At 36.2% G+C, this 22,224-nt stretch overlaps 1 long non-coding RNA gene across 1 annotated transcript in view; it reads right to left on the reverse strand.

The window, feature by feature from the left end:
* Positions 1-4,235: 4,235 nt before the first annotated feature.
* Positions 4,236-22,224, reverse strand: part of LOC136835517 (uncharacterized) — a 73,014-nt gene continuing 55,025 nt past the window's right edge. Inside the window, exon 3 of the long non-coding RNA XR_010852182.1 lies at positions 4,236-4,337. This is a non-coding gene — a long non-coding RNA (uncharacterized lncRNA). The remainder of the gene's footprint in view (positions 4,338-22,224) is intronic.

A 22,224-nucleotide genomic window follows, 5' to 3' on the forward strand; every position in this document is an offset into this window, starting at 1 on the left:
AGTGTATGTATGTATGTATGTATGTATGTATGTATGTATGTATGTATGTATGTATGTATGTATGTATATGTATGTATAACTGAATCACGAAAATATGGAACGTGATCAATATATAAATAAAGGCAATGCTACTGCCTTTATTTATGTATATGTATATATATACACTGTATATATGTTTATATATATGTGTGTGTGTGTATGTGTGCGTGTGTACAGTAGGACAGAAGCTAATAGGGAACGTCTATCTGTTCAATCTATGACTACTTAAAGACATAAGTTTCAAAGCTCGTGGTTCCATTACAAATCTCCTGCGGATCTACGCAACAGAAAAGGAGACTGAATCTCGTACTCAGTATCGCCTCTACTTTAGAATTAAACATTTGCTTGACCTCTGGCCTTGAAACTGAGCTTCGCCTTGATCTTTTAATTCGAATAAGTCCCAGCTTTCAAGTACAGATTTTCGTTTGAATTAGACAATAACTTTTATTTACAAAACTGAAAACTGATATTTTCATTGGATAACGACCATGATTGTAACATTAATTAGCCTAAGGCAGTGGTTCTTAACCAGGCGAAGCCGGTTCCCAAGGGGTGCGAGGATGCCCATGAATAATTTAAGCAAAATATATTTTTATTCACGCACGTTATTTTTTCTGAAAAAATGAAAATAAAATGAAAATAAAATAAAATAAAATAAATTAAATAAATAAATAATAATAACAGTAATAATAACAATAATAATAATAATAATAATAATAATAATAATAATAATATTATTATTATTATTATTATTATTATTATATTATTTTATTTCAGCAATTCAGGGGGTGCGACAACTGACTGCTGATTTGAAAGGGGTGCATACATTGAAAAAGGTTAACAACCACTGGCCTAACTGATAACATGACAGGTTGATGTTATTCATTCACTAGACTAAGGAAGCGAGTTGGAATTTTAAAAAGCAAAAATACTTTTCCTAACTTAGATTAAATAGCAAACCATACGTCATATGATTACCTTTTAACTTAAACTCTTCCTCTGAAAAAAAAAATAACTGGTTTTGAAGCAGGAGACAGAAATATCTTGGCAAACAATAAATCCTTTCTGTTTAATATTTGCTTCGTTATTATTTATCGCTCTGATGATGATAGCAGATCAGTATCGAACTTTGAAACTTAAAAAAAACACACACACAAATCGGGGAACGAATATATTTACGAAATCCCCATAAAGTTTTGGGGCGTCATGCTCCCTCTTCATTGTGGAGCATACGTTCAGAAACTGAATGTGGCTTTCTTAAACATATTTGTTTTCGATTTGTGGTTTTTTAAGCTGCACTCATCTCTCTCTCTCTCTCTCTCTCTCTCTCTCTCTCTCTCTCTCTCTCTCTCTCTCTCTCTCTCTCTCTCTCTCTCTCTCTTTGCTGAAGTTTCTGGGTCACTGACTTGCTGGAAGAGAATCTAAGAAGTACAGACTCAGAATTTTATTCATATTTTTTCTCTCAATTCGTATTCTGTGAATACTGAAACTACAAGTTTCTCATAAGGAAGAAGATGCTTTCAAAAAGAACAGATAAGAAAAATAAGAGTTTTCTAGAAGTTTTCTAGCCTCTGGTGCTACAAAGATCTGCTGTATTCCGTGCATTCGTTTTTATGAGACAAGCACGAAGTTATAACGAGCAAGCTTCCTCAGAGAAAAATATATGCGCAGGAGAAAAATAAAGGAAAAGAAAAGGGAAAGAAGTTGCGAATAATAATGGAAAATAAAATCGTTACCGAACAGAAAAATCCGGCAACTAACAGTAGAAAATAATATGTATATATATACGTATATATGTATACAGTGTATATGTATATATATATGTGTATATATATATATATATATATATATATATATATATATATATATATATATATATATATATATATATATATATATATATAAATGGAGAAAGACAGAGCTCTAGAGTGTGGAAGCCATGGCACAAAGGCAAAAGCACAGCCGAGAGTTTCAGGTCTCTAGCTTAATATGGTTACCATGACCCAGCATAACCCATTTTCTTATGACAATCGGAATACCTCAGTTTCCGCCAACCATGATATACGGTAGGTAACCATTAATTACAAAATGCATAATCGAAATAAGGGATGTTGGGCGCCTTCAACTAACCCTAGAGAGAGAGAGAGAGAGAGAGAGAGAGAGAGAGAGAGAGAGAGAGAGAGAGAGAAAAATCGGGGTCGCAAAATCAAAGGGGAGGATGGCGTAGTAGCTAAATGCCAAGTTGAACGCTAACGTTCTTCCCAGTCAGAGGTAATCAAAATCCAGTGTGATGTTACTGGGGTCCAAAATGCGCAAATGTTACTTCCAAGAAAGAGGAGAGGGGGGCCTAATAGTTTGCAGAATGGTTGCTGAAGGGTTCCTGTGCTGAAAGGCACCAAAAATGAAATTATCATCGCCATTCAAAGTTTAGAATGGTCGTTCAGTCCACCTGTATTTCTGATGCATTTCTGACCTCTCAAGTTATCTGAAAATTTTCATCTAATTGTTAAAGGGGAAGATTTTATGCCAGCGTGCATTTATTAATGAAATGATGACGGGTTTGTGGAATATTGGTAGTATTTCTTTGCAACCTCTTCCGTTTATACTTAGAGCGAAAAATTGTATTGTCATGATAATCCAAGATCACTGACCTCAAAGGTATATTCAAATGGTAGCCAAGATTATTCTATTTCATCACAAATTTATTTCTTATATGGCACTGCGGACTGATAAATGTTATCGCATTCCATATTCTTGGGAACGCAAATTATCTGAGAAATTAATAAAAGCACAGGTGCTCTGAGTTGTATAATAAATTACGTTAGATATTCTAAAAAAAAAAAAAAAGGAATTTTGTTTGAACACAGAGCTTGATAACGAGAATAAAACAGAAGCACTACCGTTTATTACTTCGCTGGCGTGATTAATGGCTGACATTTGTTGTAAATGTCACTATATATGGCAAAAAGGAAACGATGGGAAAATGCCATTCATAAATTTTTTTAAAATTTTGTGAAGTTATTTTTCCGTCGGGGATAAAGAGAACTGATCAATCTTCACCTTACATTCTTACAACAATTTCAACAAAACCGATGCTTACCCGTAATTTGTTATGTCTAATATGAAAATAACTAGGCTTGGCAGTCTAAATTTCGTAAAATCACAACCAATCTATCAATCAAAATCACTTAAAAGCTCAAAAAGAGTCCTTTGTAATGTCTACTTCCTAGGTACTAGACCGATCGTCGCAATATAAGCTGTGTAGCTAAGTGACTGGCATCTCAAAGAATTTCAGTCTCTCCAAACAGTCTCAGTAAAGACAGAGCGAACGCCGGTCATTCATTATCTAAAGCGCGTACTTACATGCCTAACAGATGTCCTATCTGAAGTTGTTATGTTGTTCTAATTATGATAACCAAACTACAACTTACTACTTTTACCTAGTACACATTGGGACACATCTGACTGCAATGATAAAAATAATAATAAGCCAGTGATAATTTATCAATAAGCATATCAATTACTTTTCATGTTTTTTGGATGTTGCTCGAAACCAATAAAAATAAAATAGCCCCAGATACATCATTAGCAACTCGCAATTTCAGCGTATTGCTGTTGGCGTTAGGCTACTGTTTTGGTTTCATTCCAGGATCTCATTACTAAGTATAGCGGTCGTGTTACTTTTTTCAGGGACCGTTTTACTTTTTTATCTTTTTAGTGGACAATATGTTTTATGAATAAATATAAATTAGCCAGATGTGATCTGTCAATCACTCATATTTTTACTCTATAGTAAAAAAAGTTTTTATATCAGTTTTTTCCTCCTCACTCCTTACAAATCAAATATTTCTTAGATCCACATCTAGAACATCTCAAAATCTAATCAACTCTTCCGAGGCTAATAACCATCTGCAGCAAGAAATTCCACTGAAGATTTACTCATTGCCACGATAATGCTAAACTGAAGATAATTTAAGTCCAATCTCGTTAGTACAGATACTTTAAACTGCCATTTTCTTTTGAATGATTCATGGGCCTTTTGCTTATAGACTTGCTATCATTTTTGTCTTCATTATCATTCCAGCTGTTACTGATATGCAACAATGAACAGGCAATGCATTAATAATTCAAAGTTTGCATCAATACAAGTTTTTATAACCTCACCTGTTGAGAATTGCACAATAGTAAATATTCCTTTACTCGATGTTCAGTTACCTCTCTTTTATTCATTATCATCTAATCATCATGACGTTCTCATGATTGCATAAAGATACCGTAACATCCAAAGAGGACATTATCTGAATAGCAGAAAAAAATGATATATCGTTTCATCTTAATGTTCTGAAATTTTGAACAGCATAATCTTTTTTATTTTCGTGTTTCCAGATTTCTTTGGGGATGAAAAAAAAAAAGTCGCAATCTGACGTCACAGGTAAACAGATATACCTAAAATATTATCTACAGGCATAAGTTTAAATACTCAAAATATAATAGTGTAACTAATATAAAAAAAAATGATTACATTCCTCTTGGCTTCTTTCTTTGCACCCGCTTCTTTTCAGATAATTCTGTCTTTTGCCTTTTTACATCGCCTCATGTCGATATTCCTTATTTTTTTTCATTCAATCTCGTCCGAGAACTGTAACGGGGCGTGTTGACTAGTTCTAACCAGTTTGAACTCATGATGTTAAGTTTCGGAAAATGAACTCAGTGCTTTATATTCATCAATTACTGACACCTTGAACCAAACTATATTTTATATCTGATATTTCTGGCGGCGGACTACGCAGACGGTGCTTACGTCTGTTCACAAAATAAGTTTCCTCGACTGCTGCGATCTACGGACTTGTCGCACACACACACACGCGCGCCTTATATACCTACACGCACATATACATATATTTATATATATATATATATATATATATATATATAATCAATATATATATGAACAAATAAGTAATAATACAAAAAGCTTAATGAATACTCATTCTTCATTTATATCTTCCGAGTTATATACTTGCAGCAGTAGGGGAGGGTCACTGCATCATTCTAGCGATCAAAGAAACATACTGCAAGCAATTACTTTCCGTTTCCCCCTACGTCATTTAGTAATAACGTTTCAACTGGAATGTTTCTCCTGACAGCGGAACGGATGAACCGCTTCAAAACTTTTACATTGGACTATTTTCCCATTACAATGACGACGATTTCCGCAAACTATCCCGAACGCCAAATATTCATCTTCCACCTGTTGAATTCTCTTTAAAATAAAAATAGGCAACACTCCATATACCTTTCATAGCTGCCTTTCCATTACGTATACCGTTTTGTGCTGTTGGCTCTGTCTCGTATATCTAACTGCTGCGTTATAAAACTACGAGATCAACTATTGTCATTTTTAGTGCGAGCCGAATTAAATTCCTGCTTCGTAATGCTTAATTTACCATTCAAGAACTCGGATCATGTCAAGATTAGCGAACCCAACATATCCATGTCAAGAACAGCGAACCCAGTGATCCCCATGGAAAGAATGGCCAACCCGTTCCGAACTCCAATTCCACATGAGGGCTAGTACTAGTCACGGCGAAACATTGATTCATCTACACTGTTTCGCCGTGTTTAGTACTAGCCCTGGGGTGTGAAATGTATTTCGCTTTGTTTAATACTAGCCTCTGGGGGATCAAATGTCTGGTACCGAAGTGTTCATGCCTAGAACAGCGAACCCGATTATTCCCATGTAAAGAATAACGAACCCAATAATCTTCTTGTAAAGAATAGCGAACCCTGCTGCGAGTGGGTTCGCTAATCTTGACATGATCCAAGAACTCCCTTTCCCCTCACGGAACCTTATGGTTCAGCCTTACACGACAGAGCAATTTTACAATTTTTCTTCTACGAAAGCTCTCATCAGAATTTACCTGAAAGTCCAGACGAATACACCAATCTCAGCGTACAGGAAGGGCCCGCCACTTATCTAGCTCGTCTTTTGATGTAACCCATTGAATGTTATAGCAATTACTTTGTATCTAGGGGCGCCTGCATAGGACAGGAACTGCATTTATTCTGAGTCCTACGATATAAGCTAATAATACATTACGCTTTGATGTTAGCTATCGACTCTAATTAATACTTTACTTTGATATACATCACCGGCGCTGCTATGCCTCGTCAAATTTAATTGCTGTAGGTGGAGAGGCAGCGAACTCGATAAGTAGAAGCTTATGATTTTAACGGCGATGCTTAATATAATAATACGCAGAACAAGTGATTGCGTACCTATAAACAACTGATGGTGAATAGTGATTTCCTTCTAGGTAGATCCTATTTATATCCTAATGGATTACGTGACCGATGTGACGGATCTTTTAATTTTAACTTGTAGCAATCTTTTCATCTTTAGCAGACGGAAAACGAGCAAACTCTTACTATAAAATTCTTAAAAATGTATCAGACTACAGAAATAAGACAAACTATTACCCTTTAAATTCGGTATCAAAAATTAACAGAAATGCTTCATCAGAAACATTTAAGTCCAAGAAGAAACTAGTAAAAATTCACCGAAAGTTTCTTCGGCGCAATCGAGTTTTCTGTACAGCGCAGAATGCTGTATGAAACTCTCAGCCACGGCCCATGAAACTCTTAGCCGCGGTCTATGAAACGCAGCCTCAGTCCGGTGTGGCCTATGTTGTTGGTACCTATATAGGTGCCAGAAGTTCGATTACATTTGCTTTGCTGCTCAAACTAGTAAAAACTACCAAGGCTAGAAACAATTTACCGTTGTTTTATTGATTGGAGTGGATGATCAGTATCTCAGTTTGGCCTCCACTCAATGCTAGATCTGGTGAGACAGAAAAAGTGGACGGACAGACAAAGCCATCTCGATAGTTTTGTACACAGAAACTAGATCTAGTCACAACAGACTGACATCCAAGTCATGACAGACTCGCTGCAGTCACCATTAAGATTTTATTCAGCAAAGCAGGTTTTATACTTCTTGATTAAAATCCTATGAATGTTATACAGAATTAGTTAATTAAAATAATGTTAATAAAGGCAGAACTTTTCTTCGAAATTATTTAATATCTTATATCACTATTCCTGAAAGAGCTACAAATAAAAGAAAGGTTAAATTGTTTATGAGAATAACTTTTGAATTGACGTAGGGGTTTCCGTACTAACGTCATGCCACTATGAAGACGGTTCTGATAAATTCATCGTTTTCTCCCGTCGAGGAAGTTAGGCAACTTTTCGTCAGGTCATTACTTGGGTGGGTGACCACAACTGAAAGGCAATAGCGTGTTAGTCTTTCGACCACTACAGTTAAGAGTTTAATCGCTACTTAGAAGAGTGATCACTTAAGGGGGTCAGATTCCTTTGGCTTCAAAGTTCCTGAGACCGTTGTTGGAAATTTCATAAGACCGAAAGTCTCTAGTGAGAGCGGCAATGGGTCAAAGTGAGGCGTGAAAAGCCAAGAAAATGAGGGAATTCTTCACAAACTTTTGTAACTGAATGTCCCTCTTTTCCGTGTTTTAGTTGCCAAAGGGCGAACGTTCCTGTCACAACAGTGATGTTTACATTACATTGCTTCCTTGTCCGAAACAGGTCAGGTGTCATCACAGACTAAACCATTCTTATCACTGATCAGTAATATATTTTACAACTTTCAGAAGCGCTTCAGTCCAGAATCACTTTTGTGGAGGGGAGTGAAAGCGTGCAAAGATAGCGAGGGAAGACTCACCAAAATGTCGCAATGAAAAGAAAAGAAAAAAAAAAAGTCATTATCTTAGTTTCTAATCATCGTGTACTTCAGAAGCTTCGATGCTCAATCTGAGATTCTTTAAGTGTTTGACAATCCTTTATCCCGCGGCTTATGAAAGGGGAAGATTCCAATTAGTGGGACTGAATTAAAGACTCTCTCTTTCTCTCTCCCTCCTAAAAGCTAGCTAAATACATCTGCAAACTGATAAGTTTTAATTGGATTAGCGTGTTTCTTTTGCTGCCGTCATTCGCAAGTGGCTTTCAATATTAATCCTAATTTGAAGAGGGGTCTTGCATGGTCCCGCCGTCTTCCGAGAACCAAGAATCACCCTCTGCGGACTCTTCTCGAGCATCTCACTCCCGCGAAATTAAGCGACGTCTTGCCATGTATCAGTTATTGCGGAACTCCTGCAGCAGAAAAATAGGTCCCCACGACAAAAATTTGCTACAATGTTCGAAGTTTTAATCAAAGTTTTTGGCATTACTGTTCGCTTGCTGGTTGAGTGTGATTTCAGGTGTAAAGCAATATGGTGGCAGCAGTCCTAGCCAATAATTTATATATACTGTTATTATATATATATATATATATAATATATATATATATATATATATATAATATACATATATCGATGGTCGAATATACAGTACATCGATTCAGAGAGTCTGTGTGTGTCAAGCAGTCGCGATCAGAGAAGCAGACATCTTGTTATCCGCGTAGACATCCCGGGATTATATATGTAAGACGGATAGGTTTGCTTAAAAGCTCTGTTACAGACTAAATACAATACACAAAACAAAGCCACTACAACACCTTTCTAAAAACATGGTTCCGAAGTACCCGCGTCAAAGTCAGGGCGTTGGGTCTGGAACATACATGAAACATTGTTTCCTAAACCAGGGAGACCACAGGTTCACCCCAAAACCAAATCACTGCATCGTGACAAGCACGCGTATATATATATATATATAAACAAATATAATTCATATATATATATTGGTATATATATACATATATGTGTATGTTATATATATGTGGTATTATTCTTGATGGCAGTTCAAAAAAGTCACGAACATCGTTGTTCCTAAACCAGGTGGCGATTCATAATATCTGATTCCTGTGGTATTTGTCTAACATATCTGACAATCTGCAACTATGCGCCAGTTAACCAAGAGTTTTATAAACTGGTGTTAAAACTGAAAACGCGCATGTTCCTAAGAGCGATCACATGAGCATTAACATGCACACTTCAAATATTCTAACATTATTGGGAGCTTAACGGCAGGAATGTTCATCAGTTCTCAAACGATTTTCTAGTTTACGATCAAAGTGGATGAAATATAGGCTACTAAATAAGAAAAGTTCTCAATTTACGAGTTCCACTAATTGCGTCTCTTATGGAATCAATATGTGTGTGTGTGTGTGTGATATGTAATCAACATTATTACAAATTCTGTCAGAGATAGCTGAGGGGAGAGAAAAGTTAATGAACACGGCGAAACAGCAGTCGGTACACTGACCGTGTTTAGTACTAGCCCTGGGGGTCAAATATATTTTCTGTACTAGCTCCATGTCCCTTATGCATTTCGCTATCTGACTGAAATTTCAGGCATTTCTGTAATGACTGATTAGCATAAGACTGTAACATATATATATAGATATATATATATATATATATAGTTTATGTATATATATATATTATACATATATATTGTATATAGTATATATATGCATAACAAAATATACATAAATGACATTCCCGAGAGAAAGGTCTAAGCAAATGACATTCAGGAAAGTCTAAGAAGTCAGGATGCATTGGACAGAGGAAGATGGAAAAGGCTGATAGGGAACAGCGACCCCACATCGAAATGGGCAAAGATGAAGACAAAGACATTAAGTCTAGTCACGTATACCAAATAATGTATTTTAATTTACCAGAAGAAATTTCTAGCTTGAATCTACATAAGCAGCAGATCTTCATTAAATATTTCCTTGGATTTAACTATCCATTAATAAATGAATAAAATGGACTTTGAAATCATTCAAACTGCTTGAAGCAAGGTATGGCACATTGTTATTCGAATCAGACTCATCTCTCACTGGTTTTCTAAAATAGTTTCCAAATCCCTATTCCTTCTTTTCTTTATTTTTTGCTTCCATTTCATGCAAGAGGTGTTGCAAATTAGGGAAGCAATAGCGTTCGTGTGCGAAATTAGGAATCTCTCTCTCTCTCTCTCTCTTACCGCCATGAAAGAAGAGATTCTCCATACTTTTAGTTTTCTGTAAAAGAAAACTATTGTGCCGGCTTAGTCTGTTCGTCCGCACTTTATTCTATCCGCACTTTTTTCTGTCCGCCCTCAGATCTTAAAAACTGATCATCCACCCTCCAATCATCAAACACACCAAATTGCAGCCCTCTAACCTCAGTAGTTTTTATTTTATTTTACGTTAAATTTAGCCATAACCGTGCTTCTGACAGAGATATAGGATAGGCCACCACCGGGCCGTGGTTGTGTTTCGCGTCAGCGGCTCATACAGCATTATACCAAGACCACTGAAAGATAGATCGTTTTTGGTGTTCTTTATTAGATGCTGTGGCGGCTGTACAGAAAACTCGATTTTGCGCCAGAAAAGTTCGACGCATTTTTTACTTGTTTTATTACTGTTATCGTGAAATTCTAATATGAATGATAACGAATTGAGATGCATATATAATATCCATCGATTTCCAAAATAAGATCAACGTACCTCTGTTATCGAGGAATCTAGAAATAAATATCGCCTCTAACCTGCACCGTTTCTACTTATTTCTACTTTGCATTTCAAAGTAACCACAGTATTTTAAAGTATTTGACGTTAAACTGTTGATACAATGAAGAATAGGGTTTCAAAGCTTGTTGTAGAATGAAAAGAACAGTCAGATACATACAAGATGTACATGGCATATTATATACACACACACATAACCATATATATATATATATACATATATATATTGTTGTTTGTACATATATACACTACTTTGGCCATCCCCTCATTGGATCGTCATGGAATCATGATGGCCGAAAATACTTGCTCTCGCTAGTTGGGCAGGGAGAAATAATTTTCCTGAAGATTCAAAAGTTGACTGTTAGTCCAATATATCTTTGTTGGTTTAACTGGCAAAGAAAAACTGGATAGACATTTGCATTATTTTGAAAATGAGTTCTCGCCGTTTGTGCCAACATATTAACTGTTCAACTGAAGGTGACTACTGGAGAAATAGAGAAGTAAAGCAGGAATTGAATATGGACGACCTTGTCTCCATCTACTTTGCCTCAGATGCAGTATGGAAACTTTGACTAACTGTGCCAAATACTACTTTGGAAATAGAGATCTTAAAGCCTAAAATTCTCTAAAAGATGTTGGAATAATACTCATCTTGGAAAAGATCAATCTAAACACGCTTTAAATATCCTGGAAGTCAACTTGTCACCAACTGGTGTGTCTGAAAACAGTTTCATCACTTGTAATATTTCCAAATATTATAAATCCATCAAAGCCAAGCGACCGAGCGTTAATTACGCCTGAACTCGTTCGTGCAAAAAGGATCGAATTTGAGGACACTAACACAAACAGGAAATATTTATCAAGAGTGCACGGTTTTCTAATGACATCGTAACCAAGCTCGTCCATTTCTGCCCAAAATTGAGGAAAACTGTTTTGATTCCCATAGATGGGATGTGTAAGGTCTTGCAATGACTGGATGACTTGTACGTCTTTGTAACTGAACATTCCTTTGCAGGGCTTATTGCTTTCCCTTGCCATTTTTGGGGGGGGAGGTAAAAACGAGAGGAAATTTATATTTTTTATGATACAGTTAAATGAGAGAGAGAGAGAGAGAGAGAGAGAGAGAGAGAGAGTGAACCTTTTCTTGCCATTTTTTAACATAAAAAGAGATGAAATTTATATTTTTATGATACAGTTAAACGAGAGAGAGAGAGAGAGAGAGAGAGAGAGAGAGAGAGAGAGAGAGAGAGAGATTGGGCAATATCTCAAGCAAATCCTTAGAGAGGGACGGAGCCTTTTATTGACGTTAAGGAGAAGGGGCCAAGATGAAACCGTAATCCTGCTTGGTGCATACTTTATCAGACAAAAAACAAAAAAAAGCCCAAATGCAATCAAGCCCCTCTTGAACGAAGAGAAAAAAGAAACATCACTAAAAGCTACGTGAAGGAGACAAGGTTGGTTTTGTACGAAGGAATTAGCAAGGGGCGACATCAAGACATTATTCTGCAGACCTTGTAATTAACGCTGATTTCAAAAGCTTCGCTAATACCTCTCGAATCACGAGAGAATATCTAATCCGCTTAAATTCATGTTGTAAGGGGTAATTGCATTAGTTCGAAGAGCCGTAATTAACTGACCCTTTCTCTCTCTCTCTCTCTCTCTCTCTCTCTCTCTCTCTCCGTGTAAGAAATGAACCCGAAACTCACAAGGGCTGTGATAGTCGGTCCCATGCAAGATTTACTTGAAAAGTGAAATATGAGTTTTTTCTTGGGTTTTTAATGTGTTTTGAACCAATCTGACCTTCAAAACCGTCGGAAATTATTCTTTTTTTAGTTAAACCCTCCCTCCAGCCATCAGTCTAGGACACCCTGAGGGGTAAAGTGAATTCTCAAGTGGGGGAACTCTACAGAAAACAAGTAACTTACAACAGTTTTGAAGGTCAGATTTGTTAGGCCAGGTTGCAACCCTATTTATTTTAATTTACAGTGCCCCAGGTTAGGTTAGGGAGTGGGGAGGACCTTGTGGGAGCCACTCACACCCCCGCCACCTTAAGTTGGGTTTAGTGTGGCTAGATTAGCTCACTACCCAATTTATTTTAATTTACAGTGCCCAAGGTTAGGTTAGTTGTGGGGCGGGGAGGGGGTGTTGCCCCAGGAGCCTTGCGTTTTCAATGAGGTGTTTTATTTGTTTTGAGCATATCTGACCTTCAAAACTGCCGTAAATTACTCGTCTTCCGTGGTTTCTCCGCCCTTGAACTACCAGTTCCCCACCAGAGTGCCCTAAGACTTACTGCTGAAGGGAGTCTGAAAAAACACATAATTTCCGATGGTTTTCAATATACATCAAAACCCTCAGAAAAGAACATGAAATTTACCTCCTAAAGGAGACGGATGCAACAATTGAAATCTACCTTCACCTTCAAGGGTATTTAAGATGAGTGAGCTTGACAGCAAACAAGTAAGAGGAGAAAATAGATGAAGAATTAGTAGGGAAGTTGACACAAAGTTGAAAGTGGACAAGAAGAGAGAGTAAAAATTCCACGATGGGGTCACCCAGTTAGTAGGCAGTGTTTGTGACTTTAGAAGGGGTGAGAGGAAAAGTAAAATCAGTGAGAGGTGGTTTAAGGAAACAAGGACAAACGAACATGTAGATGGTTTAAAATATAAATTTATTCCATGTTTCATTTATATGTATTATATATATATACAAGTATATATGTATATACATATATTTTTATATATATAATGTATATATATACACATATATATATATATATAATACATAATACTGAGAGAGAGAGAGAGAGAGAGAGAGAGAGAGAGTAGAGGAGAAACTTTTTCAAAACGAACTCATCTTCCAGCCACACACAAGAGAGACTTCACAATCACTTTCATCTCTGTTGCGAAAGGTCATTATTTAGCGCTGCTCTCGGGCGCGGCAAGCACCCTTATGTAATAAAATTTCCAACATCATATTTCACTTTTAGTTACATTCTTCGCTTTATCTCAACTGATCAAACTCCAAAGTTCAAGCGAAGATGAAATGCATTTCCACGCTAAATCAATTCTCATTGTATTTCAATAATTTACTGACCTTTATCTATTCATTTTTTTAATTTGACAATTTATTTTTTCTTTTATAATAACTGATGATCTCTTCTTTCTGTATTTCCTACTGCCTCCTTTTACTTCTTTCAAATGAACTGCATATTCTTTGGAAGCTTCAATTTCAAGTCAGTGGCCCTGTAAATCTTGTTACATATGAATAAGGTTCATCTTCTGAATAATAATAATAATAATAATAATAATAACTAATAATAATAATAATAATAATAATAATAATAATAATATACTCAGCAAATACTGGCAGGTTTTGGTGGATCATTAGTGACATGAATGTCCCGAATTTCTGCCTTTCACTATGATGCTTAATCTTCCAACATTCGGATATCATTGACATTTATTACCGCTTGCAACAAGCAGGTAAGGATTGTTGCATGTTTCAGCAACGTTTCAGGCCATGAGCCTACCCCCATCACTGCCCTTTATAATGACAGTCAGAGGGGCCGGCGTCGTCAGTCTACTTATCCTTTATAATGACAGTCAGACTTGGGACCGGCGTCGTCAGTCTACCTACCCTTTATAATGACAGTCTGACTTGGGACCGGCGTCGTCAGTCTACCTACCCTTTATAATGACAGTCAGACTTGGGACCGGCGTCGTCAGTCTACCTCATTTTCCATTTATTTATAAATTACACTGATGTCCTCGTGGTTCAGTGGTTAGGAAACTCGGCTCACCGGCGAAAACGTCTGGGTTCGATTCCTGAACAGAAATCAGCGCCAGACGTCATTGTGCCTCTGTTGGGCAAAGCAGTGATCATGTATACCTTCAGGATAGTCGACTGTGGTAGGTCACAACCAAGCTCATGCCTTCTGAAGCAACTCCATCTTAGGGAAAAGATGTATGATAAGAACGAAAATACTTATGCATGGGATAAATATAAGACTTCCTTTCAATAATCTTGCTTTTCTTTGTTGTACATCATAACTGTTGCTTTTCTTACTCATTTCTGTCGTTGTATGCACGTTCTCTAGCTGACGTTTATGTTTGTGTTCCCATGTTTAAGCATACAAGGTCTACCCAATTGGGTGTAGGCGCCTCCCACCTGGGGTAACTAAGTAGGCAATGACGTATCTTCCAGGTACCTGCTCATTACGGCTGACGCAACAAGGAGGTAGACAAAGCTCCGCCTACAGGGGGGATTTGGGGGGAAGCGAGCAGACCTTCTCTATCTCTTGGCCTTGATAATTATAATTTCTAATTGCATGTGGATGCATGCACGATTTAATTTTTGTTTGTGACTGCGTGTGCAAGCTATAACTGCATGGTTGCATAAGAGTAAGGGCGTATATTACTGGGTCTGTGTGTGTGTGCATAAGTGCTTGCGTTACAGCTCACCTGTGTGTGCTTGTTCTTGGATTCAAGCAAAGAACAAGCATCTGTGGTCTTGATCATTCTGAGACTGTTCACGAAGAGAAGGTAAGAAAGCGAGAAAAACCCAACGAGCATTCGAAGATAACGACCTTGGGCTATTTGTAAGATCCTATGGAAAGCATAAAAGCTTCTTACGTTTTTTCTTGGGTACAAGATCTTTTGATCTTATTTCCTACTGTACAAGGTTCCTATTAGGAACTATTTAATCATTATTTTACTATTATTACTATTTAATCATCATTTTTCCATTATTACTATTTAATCATTTTACTATTATTACTATTTAATCAAAATTTTACTCATTACTACTTACTAATCATTTTATTGTTATTACTATTTAATCATCATTTTACTCTTATTACCATTTAATTATTATTTTACTATTATTACTATTTAATAATACTTTTACTGTTATTACTGTTTAATCATTTAACTGTTACTACTGTTTAATCGTCATTTTACTATTATTACTATTTAATCACTTTACTATTATTACTATTTAATCATCATTTTATAATTATTATTTAATCATTTTACTCTTATTACCATTTAATTATCATTTTAATTGCTATTATTACCATTTAATAATCCTTTTATTATTATTACTATTTAATCTGCATTTTAATTTCCCACCCTAAACCAGAAATTGTATAAGTGTAATGCAAAAACAATAATAAATATCAAATGCTCTCTTAATCAGTCGTAAATGTCGAAGAGTTATTCCATACCATGGGATATCGAACTATAGAGATTAATTTCAATCAAGTCCTCTTAAACTTAATTATACCATTAAGAGCATGGTCGACAAAGGTACAATTATCCATTCATGTTTTGCCGTCCAACTGGACTTGTAAATCTTAGATGTTACAAATGATCAAAATTACCATGAACTTAACACCACATCCTTTTTTTAAAACTCTCTTTAGAGCTATATTATATTATATTATATTATATTATATTATATTATATTATATTATATTATATTATATTATATTATATTATATTATATTATATTGAACCTACATCGAACGTCATCCAATGAACAGTTAAACTTCATAATTCTCAAATATTTTATCAAGTTTTCAATGAAAGTGATTCCAAAGACATTATATTATATTATATTTTATATTATATTATATTATATTATATCATATTATATTATATTATACTGAATCTACAGGTCACTTTCACCAGAGCTATGTCAATACAACGGCCGTCATGCAGTTAAAATTTGACTTCGCAATGCTCTAATATTTTATCAAGTTTTCGGTGAAAATTTTCCAAAGACATTATATTCCATTATATTATATTAAATCATATTATATAATATTGAACCAACAGGTCATTTCCACCAGATATGTGTCGTCAATCAACGAAAATTCAACTTTGCAATCTTCTAATATTTTATTAAGTTTCTAATTTAAATATTTCTAAAATTATATATTACATATTTTATATATTATTATATATATTTTATAAAATCTATATCATATCATATTATATTACATTATATCACATTAACCGAAACTACACTAATTCTCTAAGGATTCCTCTGCATCAAAAACCTACTCGTCGTTTTCTCCATCTCCCTCCTAAGACGTCATCTCAGTGATGCCTTCATTTCATCACGCCAGAACGAGGGGGCCCTATAACTTCCCGGATCAGGACCACGAATTCCGGAAGTCTGGATGCGTCTGTGATGGAATGAAGGATGTAATATTGACCCCAGGACTCCGTCCGGTATTTGGCAAGGAATAAAAATACCAGCGAAGTCGATGAGAGCCTTTGGAAAACTTCACCTTTTTTATTTTTAGTTATTTATTAATTTTTTTTTTTTTTGACCAGTAACATTTTTGAAGCACTGGAGATGGAGAACGGGAATGAGATGTCGGATTGCTTTCCTCACCCATACACACATACACACACACACACACACAAACACACATATATGTCAATATATGTATAACTGAATCACGAAAATGTGGAACGTAATAAATATATAAATAAAGGCAATGCTTTTCCTCGTGGCATTCTGCTAAGTAAAGGACAGTAAGTCGAAAGGCCTAGCACCACTCCGTCGTATCTCTTTCCATGGTGACATTGCCTTACTTTATGTAAATGTAAATGTAATATATATATATATATATATATATATATATATATATATATATATATTCCACTAAAGCTTTAAAGATGTGGTTCTAAAGACAGCTATCCTTCCTATTTTCAGCCACGACTGCAGCCTACTGCAGTTGACTTACCACCACTTTTGAGCTCCATCCCTTACTTGTGTTCTAAATCGATACTTTACTATAGAATGTTTGTTCGTATATATATATATATATATATATATATATATATTATATATATATATTACATAACATAATATGTATATATATATATATATATATATATATATCTATTACACATATATAAATAATATATATATATATATATTAATACAAACATACATATGATATATATATATATATATATATATATATTTTTTATATATATAGAAAGTTCATTCAATAGGAGGCGCATTTTCATTGATTTTTTCCCGAAGAAAGCAATAGAGCCACGTGTACCAAGCGACTCTGGCCTAACATGGCCTGTTGACAGAGTCTCTCTCGTAGTGTTTGATGTCATGTCGAACTGAAACAGCATTCATGAGTGACCCCAATCCATCGCTGGAACTTGGCTGGTCATGCGGGAATATTATGTGAGACAATACGTTGCATAAGCACACTTTGTTCCCGAGTTTACTTTGCAAGACTAAATTTTACTAGATGGCTATGTCGTTGGTTTGCATCAAGGAGTTCTCGAAAAGGATTACATTTTGGTTCATGAATATCGTATTATCGGGATTAAACACACACATACATACACACCCCTTATTACGTTTACATGTCTCGTGAGGCGTTAGTATTCCAGTTCTTAATCAGTCTTTTAAATTAGTTACTTGTTCCTGCTCACATTCAACTTGTTTAGATCCACAGCAGTCGATTAGCTACCAGATACCTGAGTCCACTGCTCAGGTAAAAGTCACAATCGGTTTTTCTGGAAATGGGCCTGACTCCCCACATCCGTCAACCCATGAGCTAGTTTAAATAATCTTCCTGAGTGACGGGCTGGTATCCACTTTGACCCACAAACACATATATATATATATATATATATATATACACAATATATATATATATTATTATATACATACACAAATATAATATACATATATATATATGTCTCTTAGCATATGTGTAACTGTGTGTGTGTGTGTGTGTGTACACTACTAGGTGATCAGGCTCTCTCTGCATGTTTATCTGAGATCATTTACGAGAGCTTTCCTGCCTAAAGTGACAACACCTTTTCTTGCTCTGGTTTCCAGTAAACCAAATTTGCACTCCCACCAAGAAGGATTTCAGGTAGCTCGCGCAGTGCCCTTGTCACGACTTTAAAATATTACCTTTTCCCATATCTCCTTTCTTCTAGATATAGTAAGAATTCCCTTTTCCTCTCAGGACTGGCTTTATTCTCGCCCCGTGTGCTGCCTACCTCGGACTTACTCAATTGCTTTGGACCTTTCACCAACACACTGCGCTTACAGATTGTTGGGTTTGTTGCTGGAAATTCCCTCTTATTCGTTGTTTTCTTGGAATCAACATTGGGTTTTAAGGGGTTTTTATGCTTTACCTTTTTTGTTATCCATATTCCAGGCAAGATGAATTTATGGAGACGTCCCGGGTAATGTCACTTACTAAACAGTTACATCAAAAAGCCATCCGATGTAACAGCAGATCTGAAAAAAAAATTCTCTGTGATATTACTCGAGGAAATATTACATCATTGAAGGAGAAGCATTTGGTTCAATTACAATTAAAAGTTTTCACAAAACTTTGAATTTCATATATTTGCAGCAAACAGAAAACTATGTCTGTCCGTCTGCACTTTATTCTGTCCACATTTTTCTGTCCGCACTTTTTCTGTCTGCCCTCAGATCTTAAAAACTACTGATGGTAGAGGGCTGAAAATTGGTATGTTGATCATCCACCCACCAATCATCAAACATACAAAATTGCAGCCCTCTAGCATTGTTAGTTGTTATTTTATTTAACGTTAAATTTAGCCATTACCGGGCAGCGGCTCATACAGCATTATACCGAGACCACCGAAAGGTAGATCTAGTTTCGGTGGCCTTGACTATACGTTATACAGAAAACTTGATTGCCCCAAAGAAACTTCGGCACATTTTTTACTTGTTTTTTGTTATAGTTAAAAGATCCACAGTTGCATATATATTGGTAATTATAACGAGCTATAGCCGAATTGGCATGCTGGAAAACCTGAGAGAGCTCCTGTTGTTATAATTGCGAATATCCATATTTATATACATCTATAGGTTTTTCACCATTCATACATTTGATTGCAAGAATGTACACGCATAATTATTAGGTGAATTTAAGTAATTAAATCATTCTTTCCAGCTAACACATTACGAAGGTCGAGTATGTTTTCCGATATTATTTTATCTCATGGATTTCACCGTAAAATATGACAAAATGATTCAAAATAAGATTTCATTCTTCTGAACGATGCAGCTCTCTCGTGTCTTATATTGCATCATTTCTCATGTTAGCTTTCTCAGATCCCGTTCCATTTTTCTTGTGCTACACCACTTGTCACGGGCCTTCATATCGGATGCTCTCTGTATTGCACCATAAACAAACTGTCTAGCGTCTTAGCACACCCAACTTCTGTCTCATGCCTTACATCAAGGGTCTTATGTCTTGTTCCTTATAGCTGACATCTTACGCCTCACGCTGGCTGTATTATGTCTTGTCGTACACCAGGTGTCTTATGCCTCTTGTCGTATTCAAGCCATCCCATTTCCAGCGCCTTCAGACAGGTGTTTTATGGTCGTTTGACGCCGAAACACCATTGCCTACCATCCATTTCAGGGACCGCGAGTCATCGTTTTTCTTAAATATCTTTCGAACTGATCATTTGATCGAAATGGTACTCTGACACAGTGTACGACACCTCCCGCTAATTTGTGGTAATATAATGCATGGTCAAACCGTTTTAGTTAAGGCATTTACTCTTGACTTACATGGTGTTGCCGAGCATCGCCAACCTATGCATTCGAAAACCCTTTATCCCCATCCCGTCCCTCCCTCACCCTTCCCCTCCTCATCCCTCCCTCAACCCACTTTCCTGGCCTTCCCATCTCCGTCCCCCCTTTCCTGTCTATGGGGGATAGCGGGCGTTCGATTGCTTAGATTAGTTGTGCTGACCCATGCGACTTTGCCTTTAAAAGTCAAGCGTAAACGCCTTAACTGACACCTTTTGACAATGTACTATATCACCAAAAATTAGCGAGAGGTGTCCTGTACACTGTGTCAAAGCACCATTTCAATCAAATAATTGGTTTGAAAGATATTTGAGAAAAACGACGACTCGCAGTCCCTGAAATGGATAGTAGCATTTTCGAAAAAGAACTTAGAGAAACCGTTCTGGACTTAACAGACAGAAACAAATCACAAAGTTTTTTTTTTTTTATTTCGCTATTATTGAAGAAAAGTGACATTTTTTCTGAACAAGTATATTTCTATATCATTTACCTTTTACAAGAAAACTGTTGGTAATGCATTCTGAACAACAGACACATTTTCTTCATCTATGACGCAGCCCTGAAGTAATGCTTTTATCTTACAAATTCGCTAATTAGAGTTCAGTAATACTGTTTACAGACAGGGTAGGTAAACCAGACAAAAAAAAAAAAAAAAAAACTTATCGGGGGAAGATATATAATCGAGTGACACAAGAGACATGACATCATTCCTTCATGAAACTTACGCTCTGAAAGCTGTTCAAAAAAAATTATTAATATTAATGAACATAAGACTAATCTATATACTATGATTCCACATAGCTGTAAGGTTTTATGAGCTAATCAGGTAACTAGTTTTTTATGCAAATTTTTTTTGCTGGAATCTTGTTTGTCATAGAAGATATATTATCCTGAATACTAAGTAAAAAGCCACAAAAATGTATATGAAAGATTGTATTTTTCCAAAATACAAAAAAAGGGTAAAAAAAAAGGGGGTGAGGGGGGCTTTTGACCGTTTGCACAATGATCGAAAGCTCCCTTTTTTTTTTACCCCTTTTTTGTATTTTGGAAAAATACAATTGCTCATATGGATTATTGTGGATTTTTATTTATTATTTCCGGTCACATTATAGTGATGCACCATACATTATCCTGAGTGATTAAGTAAACTCAGAATCTCTCTCTCTCCGCCCGCCCCCCACCCATCCCCGCCCCGGCCCCTCCCCGTCGCTCGTTCTCCCGCTCTCCAGAACAAATAAAAAATAAATAAGAAAAGCTGCTTACACGTCCGAAAGTATCTAAACCACGCTTTGTCCCGGTGCCTCGGCTGCTTCTGGAGTCCATTAACTAAAGTCGCATCCCTTAGCTTTGGGAGATTAAAACGACTCCAAGCGGCGGTAAATACAGCAGGGAGGTTTGTCCTGGTTTATTTCATTCTCCTGTACTATTGTTCACTCTTTTCTCTCATTCTTGATCAATCAACGAATATAGTCAGGTCTTGTTAGGCCCCTAATCAAAGCCTCCGTAAAATGACAGTGAATGGAATTGAATATAAAGGCAAAAGGTCAAGCCCTAGGACCTACGAGGTCATTCAGGGCTGAAAGGGAAATTGAGAGTGAAAAGGTTTTAAAATGTAACAAGAGGAAAACCTCTAAGTTGCATTTTATACAATTGTTAGGAGGGGTGAAAAGCAAAATGGAAGAGAATATGAACAGAGGTACAGTAAAAGGAATGAAATGGGTGGCAGCTAGGGGCCGAAGGGATGCTGCAAAGAACCTCGAGTAATGCGTACAGTGCACCGCATGAGGTGCACTTGATGGTACTAACCCCCTACGGGAAAAATGAGTGTGAAATCCATCGGTAACTCTTGTAGAGATCTCTCATCGACAAACATACATACAGGCAGGCGATTTACCAATTTGCTCTGAGCTCTAAGTATCATTCTTGTCCTGCTGTCAAAATTACCTTGAGATTTTACTGAATTTTTATTTATTCAGTTCATTATAAGTATCATTATCTGACTCAGAGCTGTTAGCACGGACATATTTCGG

The sequence above is a fragment of the Macrobrachium rosenbergii genome, chromosome 55 (assembly GCF_040412425.1).
Source record: "Macrobrachium rosenbergii isolate ZJJX-2024 chromosome 55, ASM4041242v1, whole genome shotgun sequence".
In the NCBI taxonomy this organism is placed as follows: Eukaryota; Metazoa; Arthropoda; class Malacostraca; order Decapoda; family Palaemonidae; genus Macrobrachium; species Macrobrachium rosenbergii.